This window comes from Acipenser ruthenus, unplaced genomic scaffold, assembly GCF_902713425.1.
Source record: "Acipenser ruthenus unplaced genomic scaffold, fAciRut3.2 maternal haplotype, whole genome shotgun sequence".
Lineage (NCBI taxonomy): Eukaryota > Metazoa > Chordata > Actinopteri > Acipenseriformes > Acipenseridae > Acipenser > Acipenser ruthenus.
In genome coordinates, this window is record NW_026708483.1 from 1 (window position 1) to 22,879 (window position 22,879).

Consider the following 22,879-nt stretch of genomic DNA (forward strand, 5'->3'; position numbering starts at 1 on the left):
TGCATGAATGATATTAACTTAATACTATGAAAGAGATAAACCAAGACTGTCGTTCGCTTACGGCCATACCACCTTGAGAACGCCCGATCTCGTCTGATCTCGGAAGCTAAGCAAGGTCGGGCCTGGTTAGTACTTGGATGGGAGACCGCCTGGGAATACCAGGTGCTGTAAGCTTTTCTTTCTGCAGCTTGACAGGGGGCGCTATTTCCCTTGTTATTTATGTTACTAACCTGGAAGCTGTAAGTCTAAACATCGTTTTCTTTTTTTTGTTTTTTTATTGTCCCATTCCACACACGAACAAGTATTGTATCAGCCTTTACTGGTTTTGAAAACTGAGTTAGGACAGAAAGGGTTATCGTATTATATTCTAAGCCGAAACTACCAGTAGCGGTCCGATACAAACAAATGTGAACAGGGTTAAGACAAAAGTACTGACGAGTTTTGCTAGTTATGGTTAGTTTAATTAATTAAAAAAAGAAATAAAAGTTGATGAAGTACTTTTTATTATAGTAACAGAACGAGACATGTTTTAAAGCCACAAACTGCGTGTTTAGATTATTGTGCCAAACAAGAGAACAAAACGAGCATATCAACCAAGAACGGATTTAGTGACCCGTTCATTCGTTCGAGTTTATTTATATTATGTGTGACCTTAACAAATGTTTGACCAATGTTTTGCTTGCTTTCTTTTTGAAAGTCGTACATTTGTTACATTTTTTTTTATTTCGTTTACGCAGACGTGTATACAGACCCGTCGCTTCTTTTGCGGAACATCTCACATGCTGCTGCACGAATGACGTCGTCCTGTGTAAATCCTGGCATCTTGTCCTCCAATGATAAAGGCGCATGCAAATATATACCGAGAGGCATTACGGGAATGCAATTTATAAATACTTATACTGAAAACTGAAGGAACCCATTACACCCAACAGACTGGAAAGTGCGATATGATAACAATGAAAATGTTATATTAGGAAAAGAGTGTTTCTTTAAATTGCAGATGTAGGCACCGTTTCTTTGAAAAATGTCTCTTGTGGACGGGTGACGACTCGCAATGTGTACAACTCATACTTACCTGGCAGGGGAGATACCATGATCATGAAGGTGGTTCACCCAGGGCGAGGCTCGGCCATTGCACTCCGGCTGTGCTGACCCCTGCGAATTCCCCAAATGCGGGAATCTCGACTGCATAATTTCTGGTAGTGGGGGACTGCGTTCGCGCTCTCCCCTGAAACTATGGTCAAAGACAGAAACAAACACGAACCCGTCGGAGGAAGGAACTCACTCACTAGTTGTTCAACAACTCTCCGGCAGGCGGCTTCGTCACACAGGGAGTCAGGTTTTCTTTAAAAGGAGCTCAATGTTTTTAGCTTTCTGACTGTCAAATAAATAGCTACGTGGTTCCTGCACATCTATTTCCATGTTTCGTTATTTTTTATTGACAAGACTAAAAGTAAAGACTCAGCAGTGTCTGTATCAAAGTTTTTATTTTTATTTTAAATAATTGGAAATCATTTTCGAGCTTATCAGTTTTATTTATTTAGTTGATGTTTTTTATTCAGATAAACTGTGCATCACAACTGCTGCTGCTGCTGCTGCTGCTGCAGAGTCACTTACAATAGGACCTGGGTTTTACATCTCATTTGAAGGAAGGAGCACAAGGAGGTTAAGGGACTTGCTCAGGGACAGGGTCACACACAATGAGCCAGTGGCTGAGCTGGGATTGAACCAGGAACCTCCCGGTAACAAGAGCTTTTCTTTAACCACCTGACCACTAAGCCCCTTAAATCATATCTTGGCAGACAAACACTTTAATTAGACAACATAAAACCACATACAAGCAGATTTACAAGCAGGGCTGCAATCGCGTTCGCGCTCTCCCCTGATGTTATAGTCAAAGTTAAAAACACAGGTATTGAAAGCAATTAGCGATTATCTATATATCTCCAGCAGGTGGCTCTGTCAGACTGGGAATGAGATTTTGTTTTTTCTTTCGGAGCGTATAATGTTCTAGAAAGTACCAAAGTGTTTTATGTACATGTATTGTGAAGTGTTTCATCTTGAGAAGACAAAGTAACGAGTCAGCGGCACGTGTATCAAAGTTACAAAGTTGCTAATATTAAAGAAGACGAGGTTCAGCGGTACAGTTGTTTTTTTAAAACATAGTGTTTCAGTTCTGTACAGACGTTCTATGTCGTTATCCGTTATTGATTCAGCTTTATTTAGATGATTGCCTTTACCTTGTTTTAATTTCCCGTTCCTCTGAGATACGAATCTACCAGCTTTACATCTTTTTTTTTTTTTTTTTTAACGTATTCTCATTTTGTTGATCATTAATGCACATTTCTGTACTGTGGGTGTTGTCGAGCGATTGAAAACGAGACATTTTGTGTTTGAATTGAAAGTGATGGTCTCGAGGAGTCGAACAGGTCACAATAAGCCTTCATCCATGTATCATGTAACCACATGTATGCTGTCTCTAACTGGAGGAGAGGGACCCTTGCCGTACTGCTCAGCCTAAAGAACCACACGAGTTGTTTGAAAGGGGGATTTATTTTGTAGAATAAACATCAAATTGGTTTCAGGGCATACAGTCCTCCAACGGCAACACAGCTCAGTAGTACAGCTGAGATCCATTACAACACTGCTGCAGATTCAAACTAAAAGAGGGTAATATACAAAATGGATGCCTTTGAGAACTTAACACTTTCAATGCCAACGTGTGGCTACTACTTTGTGAACATACAATTTCGCAAGAATCTAATGGCACTTTTAATGCTGCTATATACACACACAGACACACGGACACACGGGCCCGCACACGTGGAGCCCAGAGCTGCTTAAATGTTAACGTTTGTGACAAATTAGAGATCTGGAAATCCCTCCCCCAACCTGTCATTGCATGAATGATATTAACTTAATACTATGAAAGAGATAAACCAAGACTGTCGTTCGCTTACGGCCATACCACCTTGAGAACGCCCGATCTCGTCTGATCTCGGAAGCTAAGCAAGGTCGGGCCTGGTTAGTACTTGGATGGGAGACCGCCTGGGAATACTAAGCTTTTCTTTCTGCAGCTTGACAGGGGGCGCTATTTCCCTTGTTATTTATGTTACTAACCTGGAAGCTGTAAGTCTAAACATCGTTTTCTTTTTTTTGTTTTTTTATTGTCCCATTCCACACACGAACAAGTATTGTATCAGCCTTTACTGGTTTTGAAAACTGAGTTAGGACAGAAAGGGTTATCGTATTATATTCTAAGCCGAAACTACCAGTAGCGGTCCGATACAAACAAATGTGAACAGGGTTAAGACAAAAGTACTGACGAGTTTTGCTAGTTATGGTTAGTTTAATTAATTAAAAAAAGAAATAAAAGTTGATGAAGTACTTTTTATTATAGTAACAGAACGAGACATGTTTTAAAGCCACAAACTGCGTGTTTAGATTATTGTGCCAAACAAGAGAACAAAACGAGCATATCAACCAAGAACGGATTTAGTGACCCGTTCATTCGTTCGAGTTTATTTATATTATGTGTGACCTTAACAAATGTTTGACCAATGTTTTGCTTGCTTTCTTTTTGAAAGTCGTACATTTGTTACATTTTTTTTTATTTCGTTTACGCAGACGTGTATACAGACCCGTCGCTTCTTTTGCGGAACATCTCACATGCTGCTGCACGAATGACGTCGTCCTGTGTAAATCCTGGCATCTTGTCCTCCAATGATAAAGGCGCATGCAAATATATACCGAGAGGCATTACGGGAATGCAATTTATAAATACTTATACTGAAAACTGAAGGAACCCATTACACCCAACAGACTGGAAAGTGCGATATGATAACAATGAAAATGTTATATTAGGAAAAGAGTGTTTCTTTAAATTGCAGATGTAGGCACCGTTTCTTTGAAAAATGTCTCTTGTGGACGGGTGACGACTCGCAATGTGTACAACTCATACTTACCTGGCAGGGGAGATACCATGATCATGAAGGTGGTTCACCCAGGGCGAGGCTCGGCCATTGCACTCCGGCTGTGCTGACCCCTGCGAATTCCCCAAATGCGGGAATCTCGACTGCATAATTTCTGGTAGTGGGGGACTGCGTTCGCGCTCTCCCCTGAAACTATGGTCAAAGACAGAAACAAACACGAACCCGTCGGAGGAAGGAACTCACTCACTAGTTGTTCAACAACTCTCCGGCAGGCGGCTTCGTCACACAGGGAGTCAGGTTTTCTTTAAAAGGAGCTCAATGTTTTTAGCTTTCTGACTGTCAAATAAATAGCTACGTGGTTCCTGCACATCTATTTCCATGTTTCGTTATTTTTTATTGACAAGACTAAAAGTAAAGACTCAGCAGTGTCTGTATCAAAGTTTTTATTTTTATTTTAAATAATTGGAAATCATTTTCGAGCTTATCAGTTTTATTTATTTAGTTGATGTTTTTTATTCAGATAAACTGTGCATCACAACTGCTGCTGCTGCTGCTGCTGCTGCAGAGTCACTTACAATAGGACCTGGGTTTTACATCTCATTTGAAGGAAGGAGCACAAGGAGGTTAAGGGACTTGCTCAGGGACAGGGTCACACACAATGAGCCAGTGGCTGAGCTGGGATTGAACCAGGAACCTCCCGGTAACAAGAGCTTTTCTTTAACCACCTGACCACTAAGCCCCTTAAATCATATCTTGGCAGACAAACACTTTAATTAGACAACATAAAACCACATACAAGCAGATTTACAAGCAGGGCTGCAATCGCGTTCGCGCTCTCCCCTGATGTTATAGTCAAAGTTAAAAACACAGGTATTGAAAGCAATTAGCGATTATCTATATATCTCCAGCAGGTGGCTCTGTCAGACTGGGAATGAGATTTTGTTTTTTCTTTCGGAGCGTATAATGTTCTAGAAAGTACCAAAGTGTTTTATGTACATGTATTGTGAAGTGTTTCATCTTGAGAAGACAAAGTAACGAGTCAGCGGCACGTGTATCAAAGTTACAAAGTTGCTAATATTAAAGAAGACGAGGTTCAGCGGTACAGTTGTTTTTTTAAAACATAGTGTTTCAGTTCTGTACAGACGTTCTATGTCGTTATCCGTTATTGATTCAGCTTTATTTAGATGATTGCCTTTACCTTGTTTTAATTTCCCGTTCCTCTGAGATACGAATCTACCAGCTTTACATCTTTTTTTTTTTTTTTTTTTAACGTATTCTCATTTTGTTGATCATTAATGCACATTTCTGTACTGTGGGTGTTGTCGAGCGATTGAAAACGAGACATTTTGTGTTTGAATTGAAAGTGATGGTCTCGAGGAGTCGAACAGGTCACAATAAGCCTTCATCCATGTATCATGTAACCACATGTATGCTGTCTCTAACTGGAGGAGAGGGACCCTTGCCGTACTGCTCAGCCTAAAGAACCACACGAGTTGTTTGAAAGGGGGATTTATTTTGTAGAATAAACATCAAATTGGTTTCAGGGCATACAGTCCTCCAACGGCAACACAGCTCAGTAGTACAGCTGAGATCCATTACAACACTGCTGCAGATTCAAACTAAAAGAGGGTAATATACAAAATGGATGCCTTTGAGAACTTAACACTTTCAATGCCAACGTGTGGCTACTACTTTGTGAACATACAATTTCGCAAGAATCTAATGGCACTTTTAATGCTGCTATATACACACACAGACACACGGACACACGGGCCCGCACACGTGGAGCCCAGAGCTGCTTAAATGTTAACGTTTGTGACAAATTAGAGATCTGGAAATCCCTCCCCCAACCTGTCATTGCATGAATGATATTAACTTAATACTATGAAAGAGATAAACCAAGACTGTCGTTCGCTTACGGCCATACCACCTTGAGAACGCCCGATCTCGTCTGGTCTCGGAAGCTAAGCAAGGTCGGGCCTGGTTAGTACTTGGATGGGAGACCGCCTGGGAATACCAGGTGCTGTAAGCTTTTCTTTCTGCAGCTTGACAGGGGGCGCTATTTCCCTTGTTATTTATGTTACTAACCTGGAAGCTGTAAGTCTAAACATCGTTTTCTTTTTTTTGTTTTTTTATTGTCCCATTCCACACACGAACAAGTATTGTATCAGCCTTTACTGGTTTTGAAAACTGAGTTAGGACAGAAAGGGTTATCGTATTATATTCTAAGCCGAAACTACCAGTAGCGGTCCGATACAAACAAATGTGAACAGGGTTAAGACAAAAGTACTGACGAGTTTTGCTAGTTATGGTTAGTTTAATTAATTAAAAAAAGAAATAAAAGTTGATGAAGTACTTTTTATTATAGTAACAGAACGAGACATGTTTTAAAGCCACAAACTGCGTGTTTAGATTATTGTGCCAAACAAGAGAACAAAACGAGCATATCAACCAAGAACGGATTTAGTGACCCGTTCATTCGTTCGAGTTTATTTATATTATGTGTGACCTTAACAAATGTTTGACCAATGTTTTGCTTGCTTTCTTTTTGAAAGTCGTACATTTGTTACATTTTTTTTTATTTCGTTTACGCAGACGTGTATACAGACCCGTCGCTTCTTTTGCGGAACATCTCACATGCTGCTGCACGAATGACGTCGTCCTGTGTAAATCCTGGCATCTTGTCCTCCAATGATAAAGGCGCATGCAAATATATACCGAGAGGCATTACGGGAATGCAATTTATAAATACTTATACTGAAAACTGAAGGAACCCATTACACCCAACAGACTGGAAAGTGCGATATGATAACAATGAAAATGTTATATTAGGAAAAGAGTGTTTCTTTAAATTGCAGATGTAGGCACCGTTTCTTTGAAAAATGTCTCTTGTGGACGGGTGACGACTCGCAATGTGTACAACTCATACTTACCTGGCAGGGGAGATACCATGATCATGAAGGTGGTTCACCCAGGGCGAGGCTCGGCCATTGCACTCCGGCTGTGCTGACCCCTGCGAATTCCCCAAATGCGGGAATCTCGACTGCATAATTTCTGGTAGTGGGGGACTGCGTTCGCGCTCTCCCCTGAAACTATGGTCAAAGACAGAAACAAACACGAACCCGTCGGAGGAAGGAACTCACTCACTAGTTGTTCAACAACTCTCCGGCAGGCGGCTTCGTCACACAGGGAGTCAGGTTTTCTTTAAAAGGAGCTCAATGTTTTTAGCTTTCTGACTGTCAAATAAATAGCTACGTGGTTCCTGCACATCTATTTCCATGTTTCGTTATTTTTTATTGACAAGACTAAAAGTAAAGACTCAGCAGTGTCTGTATCAAAGTTTTTATTTTTATTTTAAATAATTGGAAATCATTTTCGAGCTTATCAGTTTTATTTATTTAGTTGATGTTTTTTATTCAGATAAACTGTGCATCACAACTGCTGCTGCTGCTGCTGCTGCTGCAGAGTCACTTACAATAGGACCTGGGTTTTACATCTCATTTGAAGGAAGGAGCACAAGGAGGTTAAGGGACTTGCTCAGGGACAGGGTCACACACAATGAGCCAGTGGCTGAGCTGGGATTGAACCAGGAACCTCCCGGTAACAAGAGCTTTTCTTTAACCACCTGACCACTAAGCCCCTTAAATCATATCTTGGCAGACAAACACTTTAATTAGACAACATAAAACCACATACAAGCAGATTTACAAGCAGGGCTGCAATCGCGTTCGCGCTCTCCCCTGATGTTATAGTCAAAGTTAAAAACACAGGTATTGAAAGCAATTAGCGATTATCTATATATCTCCAGCAGGTGGCTCTGTCAGACTGGGAATGAGATTTTGTTTTTTCTTTCGGAGCGTATAATGTTCTAGAAAGTACCAAAGTGTTTTATGTACATGTATTGTGAAGTGTTTCATCTTGAGAAGACAAAGTAACGAGTCAGCGGCACGTGTATCAAAGTTACAAAGTTGCTAATATTAAAGAAGACGAGGTTCAGCGGTACAGTTGTTTTTTTAAAACATAGTGTTTCAGTTCTGTACAGACGTTCTATGTCGTTATCCGTTATTGATTCAGCTTTATTTAGATGATTGCCTTTACCTTGTTTTAATTTCCCGTTCCTCTGAGATACGAATCTACCAGCTTTACATCTTTTTTTTTTTTTTTTTTAACGTATTCTCATTTTGTTGATCATTAATGCACATTTCTGTACTGTGGGTGTTGTCGAGCGATTGAAAACGAGACATTTTGTGTTTGAATTGAAAGTGATGGTCTCGAGGAGTCGAACAGGTCACAATAAGCCTTCATCCATGTATCATGTAACCACATGTATGCTGTCTCTAACTGGAGGAGAGGGACCCTTGCCGTACTGCTCAGCCTAAAGAACCACACGAGTTGTTTGAAAGGGGGATTTATTTTGTAGAATAAACATCAAATTGGTTTCAGGGCATACAGTCCTCCAACGGCAACACAGCTCAGTAGTACAGCTGAGATCCATTACAACACTGCTGCAGATTCAAACTAAAAGAGGGTAATATACAAAATGGATGCCTTTGAGAACTTAACACTTTCAATGCCAACGTGTGGCTACTACTTTGTGAACATACAATTTCGCAAGAATCTAATGGCACTTTTAATGCTGCTATATACACACACAGACACACGGGCCCGCACACGTGGAGCCCAGAGCTGCTTAAATGTTAACGTTTGTGACAAATTAGAGATCTGGAAATCCCTCCCCCAACCTGTCATTGCATGAATGATATTAACTTAATACTATGAAAGAGATAAACCAAGACTGTCGTTCGCTTACGGCCATACCACCTTGAGAACGCCCGATCTCGTCTGATCTCGGAAGCTAAGCAAGGTCGGGCCTGGTTAGTACTTGGATGGGAGACCGCCTGGGAATACCAGGTGCTGTAAGCTTTTCTTTCTGCAGCTTGACAGGGGGCGCTATTTCCCTTGTTATTTATGTTACTAACCTGGAAGCTGTAAGTCTAAACATCGTTTTCTTTTTTTTGTTTTTTTATTGTCCCATTCCACACACGAACAAGTATTGTATCAGCCTTTACTGGTTTTGAAAACTGAGTTAGGACAGAAAGGGTTATCGTATTATATTCTAAGCCGAAACTACCAGTAGCGGTCCGATACAAACAAATGTGAACAGGGTTAAGACAAAAGTACTGACGAGTTTTGCTAGTTATGGTTAGTTTAATTAATTAAAAAAAGAAATAAAAGTTGATGAAGTACTTTTTATTATAGTAACAGAACGAGACATGTTTTAAAGCCACAAACTGCGTGTTTAGATTATTGTGCCAAACAAGAGAACAAAACGAGCATATCAACCAAGAACGGATTTAGTGACCCGTTCATTCGTTCGAGTTTATTTATATTATGTGTGACCTTAACAAATGTTTGACCAATGTTTTGCTTGCTTTCTTTTTGAAAGTCGTACATTTGTTACATTTTTTTTTATTTCGTTTACGCAGACGTGTATACAGACCCGTCGCTTCTTTTGCGGAACATCTCACATGCTGCTGCACGAATGACGTCGTCCTGTGTAAATCCTGGCATCTTGTCCTCCAATGATAAAGGCGCATGCAAATATATACCGAGAGGCATTACGGGAATGCAATTTATAAATACTTATACTGAAAACTGAAGGAACCCATTACACCCAACAGACTGGAAAGTGCGATATGATAACAATGAAAATGTTATATTAGGAAAAGAGTGTTTCTTTAAATTGCAGATGTAGGCACCGTTTCTTTGAAAAATGTCTCTTGTGGACGGGTGACGACTCGCAATGTGTACAACTCATACTTACCTGGCAGGGGAGATACCATGATCATGAAGGTGGTTCACCCAGGGCGAGGCTCGGCCATTGCACTCCGGCTGTGCTGACCCCTGCGAATTCCCCAAATGCGGGAATCTCGACTGCATAATTTCTGGTAGTGGGGGACTGCGTTCGCGCTCTCCCCTGAAACTATGGTCAAAGACAGAAACAAACACGAACCCGTCGGAGGAAGGAACTCACTCACTAGTTGTTCAACAACTCTCCGGCAGGCGGCTTCGTCACACAGGGAGTCAGGTTTTCTTTAAAAGGAGCTCAATGTTTTTAGCTTTCTGACTGTCAAATAAATAGCTACGTGGTTCCTGCACATCTATTTCCATGTTTCGTTATTTTTTATTGACAAGACTAAAAGTAAAGACTCAGCAGTGTCTGTATCAAAGTTTTTATTTTTATTTTAAATAATTGGAAATCATTTTCGAGCTTATCAGTTTTATTTATTTAGTTGATGTTTTTTATTCAGATAAACTGTGCATCACAACTGCTGCTGCTGCTGCTGCTGCTGCAGAGTCACTTACAATAGGACCTGGGTTTTACATCTCATTTGAAGGAAGGAGCACAAGGAGGTTAAGGGACTTGCTCAGGGACAGGGTCACACACAATGAGCCAGTGGCTGAGCTGGGATTGAACCAGGAACCTCCCGGTAACAAGAGCTTTTCTTTAACCACCTGACCACTAAGCCCCTTAAATCATATCTTGGCAGACAAACACTTTAATTAGACAACATAAAACCACATACAAGCAGATTTACAAGCAGGGCTGCAATCGCGTTCGCGCTCTCCCCTGATGTTATAGTCAAAGTTAAAAACACAGGTATTGAAAGCAATTAGCGATTATCTATATATCTCCAGCAGGTGGCTCTGTCAGACTGGGAATGAGATTTTGTTTTTTCTTTCGGAGCGTATAATGTTCTAGAAAGTACCAAAGTGTTTTATGTACATGTATTGTGAAGTGTTTCATCTTGAGAAGACAAAGTAACGAGTCAGCGGCACGTGTATCAAAGTTACAAAGTTGCTAATATTAAAGAAGACGAGGTTCAGCGGTACAGTTGTTTTTTTAAAACATAGTGTTTCAGTTCTGTACAGACGTTCTATGTCGTTATCCGTTATTGATTCAGCTTTATTTAGATGATTGCCTTTACCTTGTTTTAATTTCCCGTTCCTCTGAGATACGAATCTACCAGCTTTACATCTTTTTTTTTTTTTTTTTTAACGTATTCTCATTTTGTTGATCATTAATGCACATTTCTGTACTGTGGGTGTTGTCGAGCGATTGAAAACGAGACATTTTGTGTTTGAATTGAAAGTGATGGTCTCGAGGAGTCGAACAGGTCACAATAAGCCTTCATCCATGTATCATGTAACCACATGTATGCTGTCTCTAACTGGAGGAGAGGGACCCTTGCCGTACTGCTCAGCCTAAAGAACCACACGAGTTGTTTGAAAGGGGGATTTATTTTGTAGAATAAACATCAAATTGGTTTCAGGGCATACAGTCCTCCAACGGCAACACAGCTCAGTAGTACAGCTGAGATCCATTACAACACTGCTGCAGATTCAAACTAAAAGAGGGTAATATACAAAATGGATGCCTTTGAGAACTTAACACTTTCAATGCCAACGTGTGGCTACTACTTTGTGAACATACAATTTCGCAAGAATCTAATGGCACTTTTAATGCTGCTATATACACACACAGACACACGGACACACGGGCCCGCACACGTGGAGCCCAGAGCTGCTTAAATGTTAACGTTTGTGACAAATTAGAGATCTGGAAATCCCTCCCCCAACCTGTCATTGCATGAATGATATTAACTTAATACTATGAAAGAGATAAACCAAGACTGTCGTTCGCTTACGGCCATACCACCTTGAGAACGCCCGATCTCGTCTGATCTCGGAAGCTAAGCAAGGTCGGGCCTGGTTAGTACTTGGATGGGAGACCGCCTGGGAATACCAGGTGCTGTAAGCTTTTCTTTCTGCAGCTTGACAGGGGGCGCTATTTCCCTTGTTATTTATGTTACTAACCTGGAAGCTGTAAGTCTAAACATCGTTTTCTTTTTTTTGTTTTTTTATTGTCCCATTCCACACACGAACAAGTATTGTATCAGCCTTTACTGGTTTTGAAAACTGAGTTAGGACAGAAAGGGTTATCGTATTATATTCTAAGCCGAAACTACCAGTAGCGGTCCGATACAAACAAATGTGAACAGGGTTAAGACAAAAGTACTGACGAGTTTTGCTAGTTATGGTTAGTTTAATTAATTAAAAAAAGAAATAAAAGTTGATGAAGTACTTTTTATTATAGTAACAGAACGAGACATGTTTTAAAGCCACAAACTGCGTGTTTAGATTATTGTGCCAAACAAGAGAACAAAACGAGCATATCAACCAAGAACGGATTTAGTGACCCGTTCATTCGTTCGAGTTTATTTATATTATGTGTGACCTTAACAAATGTTTGACCAATGTTTTGCTTGCTTTCTTTTTGAAAGTCGTACATTTGTTACATTTTTTTTTATTTCGTTTACGCAGACGTGTATACAGACCCGTCGCTTCTTTTGCGGAACATCTCACATGCTGCTGCACGAATGACGTCGTCCTGTGTAAATCCTGGCATCTTGTCCTCCAATGATAAAGGCGCATGCAAATATATACCGAGAGGCATTACGGGAATGCAATTTATAAATACTTATACTGAAAACTGAAGGAACCCATTACACCCAACAGACTGGAAAGTGCGATATGATAACAATGAAAATGTTATATTAGGAAAAGAGTGTTTCTTTAAATTGCAGATGTAGGCACCGTTTCTTTGAAAAATGTCTCTTGTGGACGGGTGACGACTCGCAATGTGTACAACTCATACTTACCTGGCAGGGGAGATACCATGATCATGAAGGTGGTTCACCCAGGGCGAGGCTCGGCCATTGCACTCCGGCTGTGCTGACCCCTGCGAATTCCCCAAATGCGGGAATCTCGACTGCATAATTTCTGGTAGTGGGGGACTGCGTTCGCGCTCTCCCCTGAAACTATGGTCAAAGACAGAAACAAACACGAACCCGTCGGAGGAAGGAACTCACTCACTAGTTGTTCAACAACTCTCCGGCAGGCGGCTTCGTCACACAGGGAGTCAGGTTTTCTTTAAAAGGAGCTCAATGTTTTTAGCTTTCTGACTGTCAAATAAATAGCTACGTGGTTCCTGCACATCTATTTCCATGTTTCGTTATTTTTTATTGACAAGACTAAAAGTAAAGACTCAGCAGTGTCTGTATCAAAGTTTTTATTTTTATTTTAAATAATTGGAAATCATTTTCGAGCTTATCAGTTTTATTTATTTAGTTGATGTTTTTTATTCAGATAAACTGTGCATCACAACTGCTGCTGCTGCTGCTGCTGCTGCAGAGTCACTTACAATAGGACCTGGGTTTTACATCTCATTTGAAGGAAGGAGCACAAGGAGGTTAAGGGACTTGCTCAGGGACAGGGTCACACACAATGAGCCAGTGGCTGAGCTGGGATTGAACCAGGAACCTCCCGGTAACAAGAGCTTTTCTTTAACCACCTGACCACTAAGCCCCTTAAATCATATCTTGGCAGACAAACACTTTAATTAGACAACATAAAACCACATACAAGCAGATTTACAAGCAGGGCTGCAATCGCGTTCGCGCTCTCCCCTGATGTTATAGTCAAAGTTAAAAACACAGGTATTGAAAGCAATTAGCGATTATCTATATATCTCCAGCAGGTGGCTCTGTCAGACTGGGAATGAGATTTTGTTTTTTCTTTCGGAGCGTATAATGTTCTAGAAAGTACCAAAGTGTTTTATGTACATGTATTGTGAAGTGTTTCATCTTGAGAAGACAAAGTAACGAGTCAGCGGCACGTGTATCAAAGTTACAAAGTTGCTAATATTAAAGAAGACGAGGTTCAGCGGTACAGTTGTTTTTTTAAAACAGTGTTTCAGTTCTGTACAGACGTTCTATGTCGTTATCCGTTATTGATTCAGCTTTATTTAGATGATTGCCTTTACCTTGTTTTAATTTCCCGTTCCTCTGAGATACGAATCTACCAGCTTTACATCTTTTTTTTTTTTTTTTTTAACGTATTCTCATTTTGTTGATCATTAATGCACATTTCTGTACTGTGGGTGTTGTCGAGCGATTGAAAACGAGACATTTTGTGTTTGAATTGAAAGTGATGGTCTCGAGGAGTCGAACAGGTCACAATAAGCCTTCATCCATGTATCATGTAACCACATGTATGCTGTCTCTAACTGGAGGAGAGGGACCCTTGCCGTACTGCTCAGCCTAAAGAACCACACGAGTTGTTTGAAAGGGGGATTTATTTTGTAGAATAAACATCAAATTGGTTTCAGGGCATACAGTCCTCCAACGGCAACACAGCTCAGTAGTACAGCTGAGATCCATTACAACACTGCTGCAGATTCAAACTAAAAGAGGGTAATATACAAAATGGATGCCTTTGAGAACTTAACACTTTCAATGCCAACGTGTGGCTACTACTTTGTGAACATACAATTTCGCAAGAATCTAATGGCACTTTTAATGCTGCTATATACACACACAGACACACGGACACACGGGCCCGCACACGTGGAGCCCAGAGCTGCTTAAATGTTAACGTTTGTGACAAATTAGAGATCTGGAAATCCCTCCCCCAACCTGTCATTGCATGAATGATATTAACTTAATACTATGAAAGAGATAAACCAAGACTGTCGTTCGCTTACGGCCATACCACCTTGAGAACGCCCGATCTCGTCTGATCTCGGAAGCTAAGCAAGGTCGGGCCTGGTTAGTACTTGGATGGGAGACCGCCTGGGAATACCAGGTGCTGTAAGCTTTTCTTTCTGCAGCTTGACAGGGGGCGCTATTTCCCTTGTTATTTATGTTACTAACCTGGAAGCTGTAAGTCTAAACATCGTTTTCTTTTTTTTGTTTTTTTATTGTCCCATTCCACACACGAACAAGTATTGTATCAGCCTTTACTGGTTTTGAAAACTGAGTTAGGACAGAAAGGGTTATCGTATTATATTCTAAGCCGAAACTACCAGTAGCGGTCCGATACAAACAAATGTGAACAGGGTTAAGACAAAAGTACTGACGAGTTTTGCTAGTTATGGTTAGTTTAATTAATTAAAAAAAGAAATAAAAGTTGATGAAGTACTTTTTATTATAGTAACAGAACGAGACATGTTTTAAAGCCACAAACTGCGTGTTTAGATTATTGTGCCAAACAAGAGAACAAAACGAGCATATCAACCAAGAACGGATTTAGTGACCCGTTCATTCGTTCGAGTTTATTTATATTATGTGTGACCTTAACAAATGTTTGACCAATGTTTTGCTTGCTTTCTTTTTGAAAGTCGTACATTTGTTACATTTTTTTTTATTTCGTTTACGCAGACGTGTATACAGACCCGTCGCTTCTTTTGCGGAACATCTCACATGCTGCTGCACGAATGACGTCGTCCTGTGTAAATCCTGGCATCTTGTCCTCCAATGATAAAGGCGCATGCAAATATATACCGAGAGGCATTACGGGAATGCAATTTATAAATACTTATACTGAAAACTGAAGGAACCCATTACACCCAACAGACTGGAAAGTGCGATATGATAACAATGAAAATGTTATATTAGGAAAAGAGTGTTTCTTTAAATTGCAGATGTAGGCACCGTTTCTTTGAAAAATGTCTCTTGTGGACGGGTGACGACTCGCAATGTGTACAACTCATACTTACCTGGCAGGGGAGATACCATGATCATGAAGGTGGTTCACCCAGGGCGAGGCTCGGCCATTGCACTCCGGCTGTGCTGACCCCTGCGAATTCCCCAAATGCGGGAATCTCGACTGCATAATTTCTGGTAGTGGGGGACTGCGTTCGCGCTCTCCCCTGAAACTATGGTCAAAGACAGAAACAAACACGAACCCGTCGGAGGAAGGAACTCACTCACTAGTTGTTCAACAACTCTCCGGCAGGCGGCTTCGTCACACAGGGAGTCAGGTTTTCTTTAAAAGGAGCTCAATGTTTTTAGCTTTCTGACTGTCAAATAAATAGCTACGTGGTTCCTGCACATCTATTTCCATGTTTCGTTATTTTTTATTGACAAGACTAAAAGTAAAGACTCAGCAGTGTCTGTATCAAAGTTTTTATTTTTATTTTAAATAATTGGAAATCATTTTCGAGCTTATCAGTTTTATTTATTTAGTTGATGTTTTTTATTCAGATAAACTGTGCATCACAACTGCTGCTGCTGCTGCTGCTGCTGCAGAGTCACTTACAATAGGACCTGGGTTTTACATCTCATTTGAAGGAAGGAGCACAAGGAGGTTAAGGGACTTGCTCAGGGACAGGGTCACACACAATGAGCCAGTGGCTGAGCTGGGATTGAACCAGGAACCTCCCGGTAACAAGAGCTTTTCTTTAACCACCTGACCACTAAGCCCCTTAAATCATATCTTGGCAGACAAACACTTTAATTAGACAACATAAAACCACATACAAGCAGATTTACAAGCAGGGCTGCAATCGCGTTCGCGCTCTCCCCTGATGTTATAGTCAAAGTTAAAAACACAGGTATTGAAAGCAATTAGCGATTATCTATATATCTCCAGCAGGTGGCTCTGTCAGACTGGGAATGAGATTTTGTTTTTTCTTTCGGAGCGTATAATGTTCTAGAAAGTACCAAAGTGTTTTATGTACATGTATTGTGAAGTGTTTCATCTTGAGAAGACAAAGTAACGAGTCAGCGGCACGTGTATCAAAGTTACAAAGTTGCTAATATTAAAGAAGACGAGGTTCAGCGGTACAGTTGTTTTTTTAAAACATAGTGTTTCAGTTCTGTACAGACGTTCTATGTCGTTATCCGTTATTGATTCAGCTTTATTTAGATGATTGCCTTTACCTTGTTTTAATTTCCCGTTCCTCTGAGATACGAATCTACCAGCTTTACATCTTTTTTTTTTTTTTTTTTTTAACGTATTCTCATTTTGTTGATCATTAATGCACATTTCTGTACTGTGGGTGTTGTCGAGCGATTGAAAACGAGACATTTTGTGTTTGAATTGAAAGTGATGGTCTCGAGGAGTCGAACAGGTCACAATAAGCCTTCATCCATGTATCATGTAACCACATGTATGCTGTCTCTAACTGGAGGAGAGGGACCCTTGCCGTACTGCTCAGCCTAAAGAACCACACGAGTTGTTTGAAAGGGGGATTTATTTTGTAGAATAAACATCAAATTGGTTTCAGGGCATACAGTCCTCCAACGGCAACACAGCTCAGTAGTACAGCTGAGATCCATTACAACACTGCTGCAGATTCAAACTAAAAGAGGGTAATATACAAAATGGATGCCTTTGAGAACTTAACACTTTCAATGCCAACGTGTGGCTACTACTTTGTGAACATACAATTTCGCAAGAATCTAATGGCACTTTTAATGCTGCTATATACACACACAGACACACGGACACACGGGCCCGCACACGTGGAGCCCAGAGCTGCTTAAATGTTAACGTTTGTGACAAATTAGAGATCTGGAAATCCCTCCCCCAACCTGTCATTGCATGAATGATATTAACTTAATACTATGAAAGAGATAAACCAAGACTGTCGTTCGCTTACGGCCATACCACCTTGAGAACGCCCGATCTCGTCTGATCTCGGAAGCTAAGCAAGGTCGGGCCTGGTTAGTACTTGGATGGGAGACCGCCTGGGAATACCAGGTGCTGTAAGCTTTTCTTTCTGCAGCTTGACAGGGGGCGCTATTTCCCTTGTTATTTATGTTACTAACCTGGAAGCTGTAAGTCTAAACATCGTTTTCTTTTTTTTGTTTTTTTATTGTCCCATTCCACACACGAACAAGTATTGTATCAGCCTTTACTGGTTTTGAAAACTGAGTTAGGACAGAAAGGGTTATCGTATTATATTCTAAGCCGAAACTACCAGTAGCGGTCCGATACAAACAAATGTGAACAGGGTTAAGACAAAAGTACTGACGAGTTTTGCTAGTTATGGTTAGTTTAATTAATTAAAAAAAGAAATAAAAGTTGATGAAGTACTTTTTATTATAGTAACAGAACGAGACATGTTTTAAAGCCACAAACTGCGTGTTTAGATTATTGTGCCAAACAAGAGAACAAAACGAGCATATCAATCAAGAACGGATTTAGTGACCCGTTCATTCGTTCGAGTTTATTTATATTATGTGTGACCTTAACAAATGTTTGACCAATGTTTTGCTTGCTTTCTTTTTGAAAGTCGTACATTTGTTACATTTTTTTTTATTTCGTTTACGCAGACGTGTATACAGACCCGTCGCTTCTTTTGCGGAACATCTCACATGCTGCTGCACGAATGACGTCGTCCTGTGTAAATCCTGGCATCTTGTCCTCCAATGATAAAGGCGCATGCAAATATATACCGAGAGGCATTACGGGAATGCAATTTATAAATACTTATACTGAAAACTGAAGGAACCCATTACACCCAACAGACTGGAAAGTGCGATATGATAACAATGAAAATGTTATATTAGGAAAAGAGTGTTTCTTTAAATTGCAGATGTAGGCACCGTTTCTTTGAAAAATGTCTCTTGTGGACGGGTGACGACTCGCAATGTGTACAACTCATACTTACCTGGCAGGGGAGATACCATGATCATGAAGGTGGTTCACCCAGGGCGAGGCTCGGCCATTGCACTCCGGCTGTGCTGACCCCTGCGAATTCCCCAAATGCGGGAATCTCGACTGCATAATTTCTGGTAGTGGGGGACTGCGTTCGCGCTCTCCCCTGAAACTATGGTCAAAGACAGAAACAAACACGAACCCGTCGGAGGAAGGAACTCACTCACTAGTTGTTCAACAACTCTCCGGCAGGCGGCTTCGTCACACAGGGAGTCAGGTTTTCTTTAAAAGGAGCTCAATGTTTTTAGCTTTCTGACTGTCAAATAAATAGCTACGTGGTTCCTGCACATCTATTTCCATGTTTCGTTATTTTTTATTGACAAGACTAAAAGTAAAGACTCAGCAGTGTCTGTATCAAAGTTTTTATTTTTATTTTAAATAATTGGAAATCATTTTCGAGCTTATCAGTTTTATTTATTTAGTTGATGTTTTTTATTCAGATAAACTGTGCATCACAACTGCTGCTGCTGCTGCTGCTGCTGCAGAGTCACTTACAATAGGACCTGGGTTTTACATCTCATTTGAAGGAAGGAGCACAAGGAGGTTAAGGGACTTGCTCAGGGACAGGGTCACACACAATGAGCCAGTGGCTGAGCTGGGATTGAACCAGGAACCTCCCGGTAACAAGAGCTTTTCTTTAACCACCTGACCACTAAGCCCCTTAAATCATATCTTGGCAGACAAACACTTTAATTAGACAACATAAAACCACATACAAGCAGATTTACAAGCAGGGCTGCAATCGCGTTCGCGCTCTCCCCTGATGTTATAGTCAAAGTTAAAAACACAGGTATTGAAAGCAATTAGCGATTATCTATATATCTCCAGCAGGTGGCTCTGTCAGACTGGGAATGAGATTTTGTTTTTTCTTTCGGAGCGTATAATGTTCTAGAAAGTACCAAAGTGTTTTATGTACATGTATTGTGAAGTGTTTCATCTTGAGAAGACAAAGTAACGAGTCAGCGGCACGTGTATCAAAGTTACAAAGTTGCTAATATTAAAGAAGACGAGGTTCAGCGGTACAGTTGTTTTTTTAAAACATAGTGTTTCAGTTCTGTACAGACGTTCTATGTCGTTATCCGTTATTGATTCAGCTTTATTTAGATGATTGCCTTTACCTTGTTTTAATTTCCCGTTCCTCTGAGATACGAATCTACCAGCTTTACATCTTTTTTTTTTTTTTTTTTTTAACGTATTCTCATTTTGTTGATCATTAATGCACATTTCTGTACTGTGGGTGTTGTCGAGCGATTGAAAACGAGACATTTTGTGTTTGAATTGAAAGTGATGGTCTCGAGGAGTCGAACAGGTCACAATAAGCCTTCATCCATGTATCATGTAACCACATGTATGCTGTCTCTAACTGGAGGAGAGGGACCCTTGCCGTACTGCTCAGCCTAAAGAACCACACGAGTTGTTTGAAAGGGGGATTTATTTTGTAGAATAAACATCAAATTGGTTTCAGGGCATACAGTCCTCCAACGGCAACACAGCTCAGTAGTACAGCTGAGATCCATTACAACACTGCTGCAGATTCAAACTAAAAGAGGGTAATATACAAAATGGATGCCTTTGAGAACTTAACACTTTCAATGCCAACGTGTGGCTACTACTTTGTGAACATACAATTTCGCAAGAATCTAATGGCACTTTTAATGCTGCTATATACACACACAGACACACGGACACACGGGCCCGCACACGTGGAGCCCAGAGCTGCTTAAATGTTAACGTTTGTGACAAATTAGAGATCTGGAAATCCCTCCCCCAACCTGTCATTGCATGAATGATATTAACTTAATACTATGAAAGAGATAAACCAAGACTGTCGTTCGCTTACGGCCATACCACCTTGAGAACGCCCGATCTCGTCTGATCTCGGAAGCTAAGCAAGGTCGGGCCTGGTTAGTACTTGGATGGGAGACCGCCTGGGAATACCAGGTGCTGTAAGCTTTTCTTTCTGCAGCTTGACAGGGGGCGCTATTTCCCTTGTTATTTATGTTACTAACCTGGAAGCTGTAAGTCTAAACATCGTTTTCTTTTTTTTGTTTTTTTATTGTCCCATTCCACACACGAACAAGTATTGTATCAGCCTTTACTGGTTTTGAAAACTGAGTTAGGACAGAAAGGGTTATCGTATTATATTCTAAGCCGAAACTACCAGTAGCGGTCCGATACAAACAAATGTGAACAGGGTTAAGACAAAAGTACTGACGAGTTTTGCTAGTTATGGTTAGTTTAATTAATTAAAAAAAGAAATAAAAGTTGATGAAGTACTTTTTATTATAGTAACAGAACGAGACATGTTTTAAAGCCACAAACTGCGTGTTTAGATTATTGTGCCAAACAAGAGAACAAAACGAGCATATCAATCAAGAACGGATTTAGTGACCCGTTCATTCGTTCGAGTTTATTTATATTATGTGTGACCTTAACAAATGTTTGACCAATGTTTTGCTTGCTTTCTTTTTGAAAGTCGTACATTTGTTACATTTTTTTTTATTTCGTTTACGCAGACGTGTATACAGACCCGTCGCTTCTTTTGCGGAACATCTCACATGCTGCTGCACGAATGACGTCGTCCTGTGTAAATCCTGGCATCTTGTCCTCCAATGATAAAGGCGCATGCAAATATATACCGAGAGGCATTACGGGAATGCAATTTATAAATACTTATACTGAAAACTGAAGGAACCCATTACACCCAACAGACTGGAAAGTGCGATATGATAACAATGAAAATGTTATATTAGGAAAAGAGTGTTTCTTTAAATTGCAGATGTAGGCACCGTTTCTTTGAAAAATGTCTCTTGTGGACGGGTGACGACTCGCAATGTGTACAACTCATACTTACCTGGCAGGGGAGATACCATGATCATGAAGGTGGTTCACCCAGGGCGAGGCTCGGCCATTGCACTCCGGCTGTGCTGACCCCTGCGAATTCCCCAAATGCGGGAATCTCGACTGCATAATTTCTGGTAGTGGGGGACTGCGTTCGCGCTCTCCCCTGAAACTATGGTCAAAGACAGAAACAAACACGAACCCGTCGGAGGAAGGAACTCACTCACTAGTTGTTCAACAACTCTCCGGCAGGCGGCTTCGTCACACAGGGAGTCAGGTTTTCTTTAAAAGGAGCTCAATGTTTTTAGCTTTCTGACTGTCAAATAAATAGCTACGTGGTTCCTGCACATCTATTTCCATGTTTCGTTATTTTTTATTGACAAGACTAAAAGTAAAGACTCAGCAGTGTCTGTATCAAAGTTTTTATTTTTATTTTAAATAATTGGAAATCATTTTCGAGCTTATCAGTTTTATTTATTTAGTTGATGTTTTTTATTCAAAGCAACTTACAGATAAACTGTGCATCACAACTGCTGCTGCTGCTGCTGCTGCTGAGTCACTTACAATAGGACCTGGGTTTTACATCTCATTTGAAGGAAGGAGCACAAGGAGGTTAAGGGACTTGCTCAGGGACAGGGTCACACACAATGAGCCAGTGGCTGAGCTGGGATTGAACCAGGAACCTCCCGGTAACAAGAGCTTTTCTTTAACCACCTGACCACTAAGCCCCTTAAATCATATCTTGGCAGACAAACACTTTAATTAGACAACATAAAACCACATACAAGCAGATTTACAAGCAGGGCTGCAATCGCGTTCGCGCTCTCCCCTGATGTTATAGTCAAAGTTAAAAACACAGGTATTGAAAGCAATTAGCGATTATCTATATATCTCCAGCAGGTGGCTCTGTCAGACTGGGAATGAGATTTTGTTTTTTCTTTCGGAGCGTATAATGTTCTAGAAAGTACCAAAGTGTTTTATGTACATGTATTGTGAAGTGTTTCATCTTGAGAAGACAAAGTAACGAGTCAGCGGCACGTGTATCAAAGTTACAAAGTTGCTAATATTAAAGAAGACGAGGTTCAGCGGTACAGTTGTTTTTTTAAAACATAGTGTTTCAGTTCTGTACAGACGTTCTATGTCGTTATCCGTTATTGATTCAGCTTTATTTAGATGATTGCCTTTACCTTGTTTTAATTTCCCGTTCCTCTGAGATACGAATCTACCAGCTTTACATCTTTTTTTTTTTTTTTTAACGTATTCTCATTTTGTTGATCATTAATGCACATTTCTGTACTGTGGGTGTTGTCGAGCGATTGAAAACGAGACATTTTGTGTTTGAATTGAAAGTGATGGTCTCGAGGAGTCGAACAGGTCACAATAAGCCTTCATCCATGTATCATGTAACCACATGTATGCTGTCTCTAACTGGAGGAGAGGGACCCTTGCCGTACTGCTCAGCCTAAAGAACCACACGAGTTGTTTGAAAGGGGGATTTATTTTGTAGAATAAACATCAAATTGGTTTCAGGGCATACA

General features: G+C 40.5%; 15 non-coding genes and 1 pseudogene across 15 annotated transcripts; all 16 read left to right on the top strand.

Annotated features, from left to right (window-relative positions):
- The first annotated feature begins 55 nt into the window (after positions 1-55).
- LOC131733493 (5S ribosomal RNA) lies at positions 56-174 on the top strand. Its single transcript, XR_009326311.1, has one exon. It is a non-coding gene; the product is annotated as a 5S ribosomal RNA (ribosomal RNA).
- Positions 175-1,067: 893 nt separating this feature from the next.
- On the top strand, positions 1,068-1,231 carry LOC131733509 (U1 spliceosomal RNA). The gene has a single exon (XR_009326325.1). It is a non-coding gene; the product is annotated as a U1 spliceosomal RNA (small nuclear RNA).
- A 1,723-nt stretch (positions 1,232-2,954) lies between these two features.
- Positions 2,955-3,073, top strand: LOC131733508 (5S ribosomal RNA; annotated as a pseudogene).
- An 884-nt stretch (positions 3,074-3,957) lies between these two features.
- LOC131733510 (U1 spliceosomal RNA) lies at positions 3,958-4,121 on the top strand. The gene has a single exon (XR_009326326.1). It is a non-coding gene; the product is annotated as a U1 spliceosomal RNA (small nuclear RNA).
- Positions 4,122-5,845: 1,724 nt separating this feature from the next.
- LOC131733507 (5S ribosomal RNA) lies at positions 5,846-5,964 on the top strand. The gene has a single exon (XR_009326324.1). It is a non-coding gene; the product is annotated as a 5S ribosomal RNA (ribosomal RNA).
- An 893-nt stretch (positions 5,965-6,857) lies between these two features.
- Positions 6,858-7,021, top strand: LOC131733511 (U1 spliceosomal RNA). The gene has a single exon (XR_009326327.1). It is a non-coding gene; the product is annotated as a U1 spliceosomal RNA (small nuclear RNA).
- Positions 7,022-8,736: 1,715 nt separating this feature from the next.
- LOC131733505 (5S ribosomal RNA) lies at positions 8,737-8,855 on the top strand. The gene has a single exon (XR_009326322.1). It is a non-coding gene; the product is annotated as a 5S ribosomal RNA (ribosomal RNA).
- An 893-nt stretch (positions 8,856-9,748) lies between these two features.
- LOC131733512 (U1 spliceosomal RNA) lies at positions 9,749-9,912 on the top strand. Its single transcript, XR_009326328.1, has one exon. It is a non-coding gene; the product is annotated as a U1 spliceosomal RNA (small nuclear RNA).
- Positions 9,913-11,635: 1,723 nt separating this feature from the next.
- On the top strand, positions 11,636-11,754 carry LOC131733516 (5S ribosomal RNA). The gene has a single exon (XR_009326332.1). It is a non-coding gene; the product is annotated as a 5S ribosomal RNA (ribosomal RNA).
- An 893-nt stretch (positions 11,755-12,647) lies between these two features.
- LOC131733513 (U1 spliceosomal RNA) lies at positions 12,648-12,811 on the top strand. The gene has a single exon (XR_009326329.1). It is a non-coding gene; the product is annotated as a U1 spliceosomal RNA (small nuclear RNA).
- A 1,721-nt stretch (positions 12,812-14,532) lies between these two features.
- Positions 14,533-14,651, top strand: LOC131733527 (5S ribosomal RNA). Its single transcript, XR_009326343.1, has one exon. It is a non-coding gene; the product is annotated as a 5S ribosomal RNA (ribosomal RNA).
- Positions 14,652-15,544: 893 nt separating this feature from the next.
- Positions 15,545-15,708, top strand: LOC131733514 (U1 spliceosomal RNA). Its single transcript, XR_009326330.1, has one exon. It is a non-coding gene; the product is annotated as a U1 spliceosomal RNA (small nuclear RNA).
- Positions 15,709-17,433: 1,725 nt separating this feature from the next.
- On the top strand, positions 17,434-17,552 carry LOC131733529 (5S ribosomal RNA). The gene has a single exon (XR_009326345.1). It is a non-coding gene; the product is annotated as a 5S ribosomal RNA (ribosomal RNA).
- Positions 17,553-18,445: 893 nt separating this feature from the next.
- Positions 18,446-18,609, top strand: LOC131733515 (U1 spliceosomal RNA). Its single transcript, XR_009326331.1, has one exon. It is a non-coding gene; the product is annotated as a U1 spliceosomal RNA (small nuclear RNA).
- Positions 18,610-20,334: 1,725 nt separating this feature from the next.
- LOC131733494 (5S ribosomal RNA) lies at positions 20,335-20,453 on the top strand. The gene has a single exon (XR_009326312.1). It is a non-coding gene; the product is annotated as a 5S ribosomal RNA (ribosomal RNA).
- An 893-nt stretch (positions 20,454-21,346) lies between these two features.
- LOC131733517 (U1 spliceosomal RNA) lies at positions 21,347-21,510 on the top strand. Its single transcript, XR_009326333.1, has one exon. It is a non-coding gene; the product is annotated as a U1 spliceosomal RNA (small nuclear RNA).
- Positions 21,511-22,879: the final 1,369 nt, after the last annotated feature.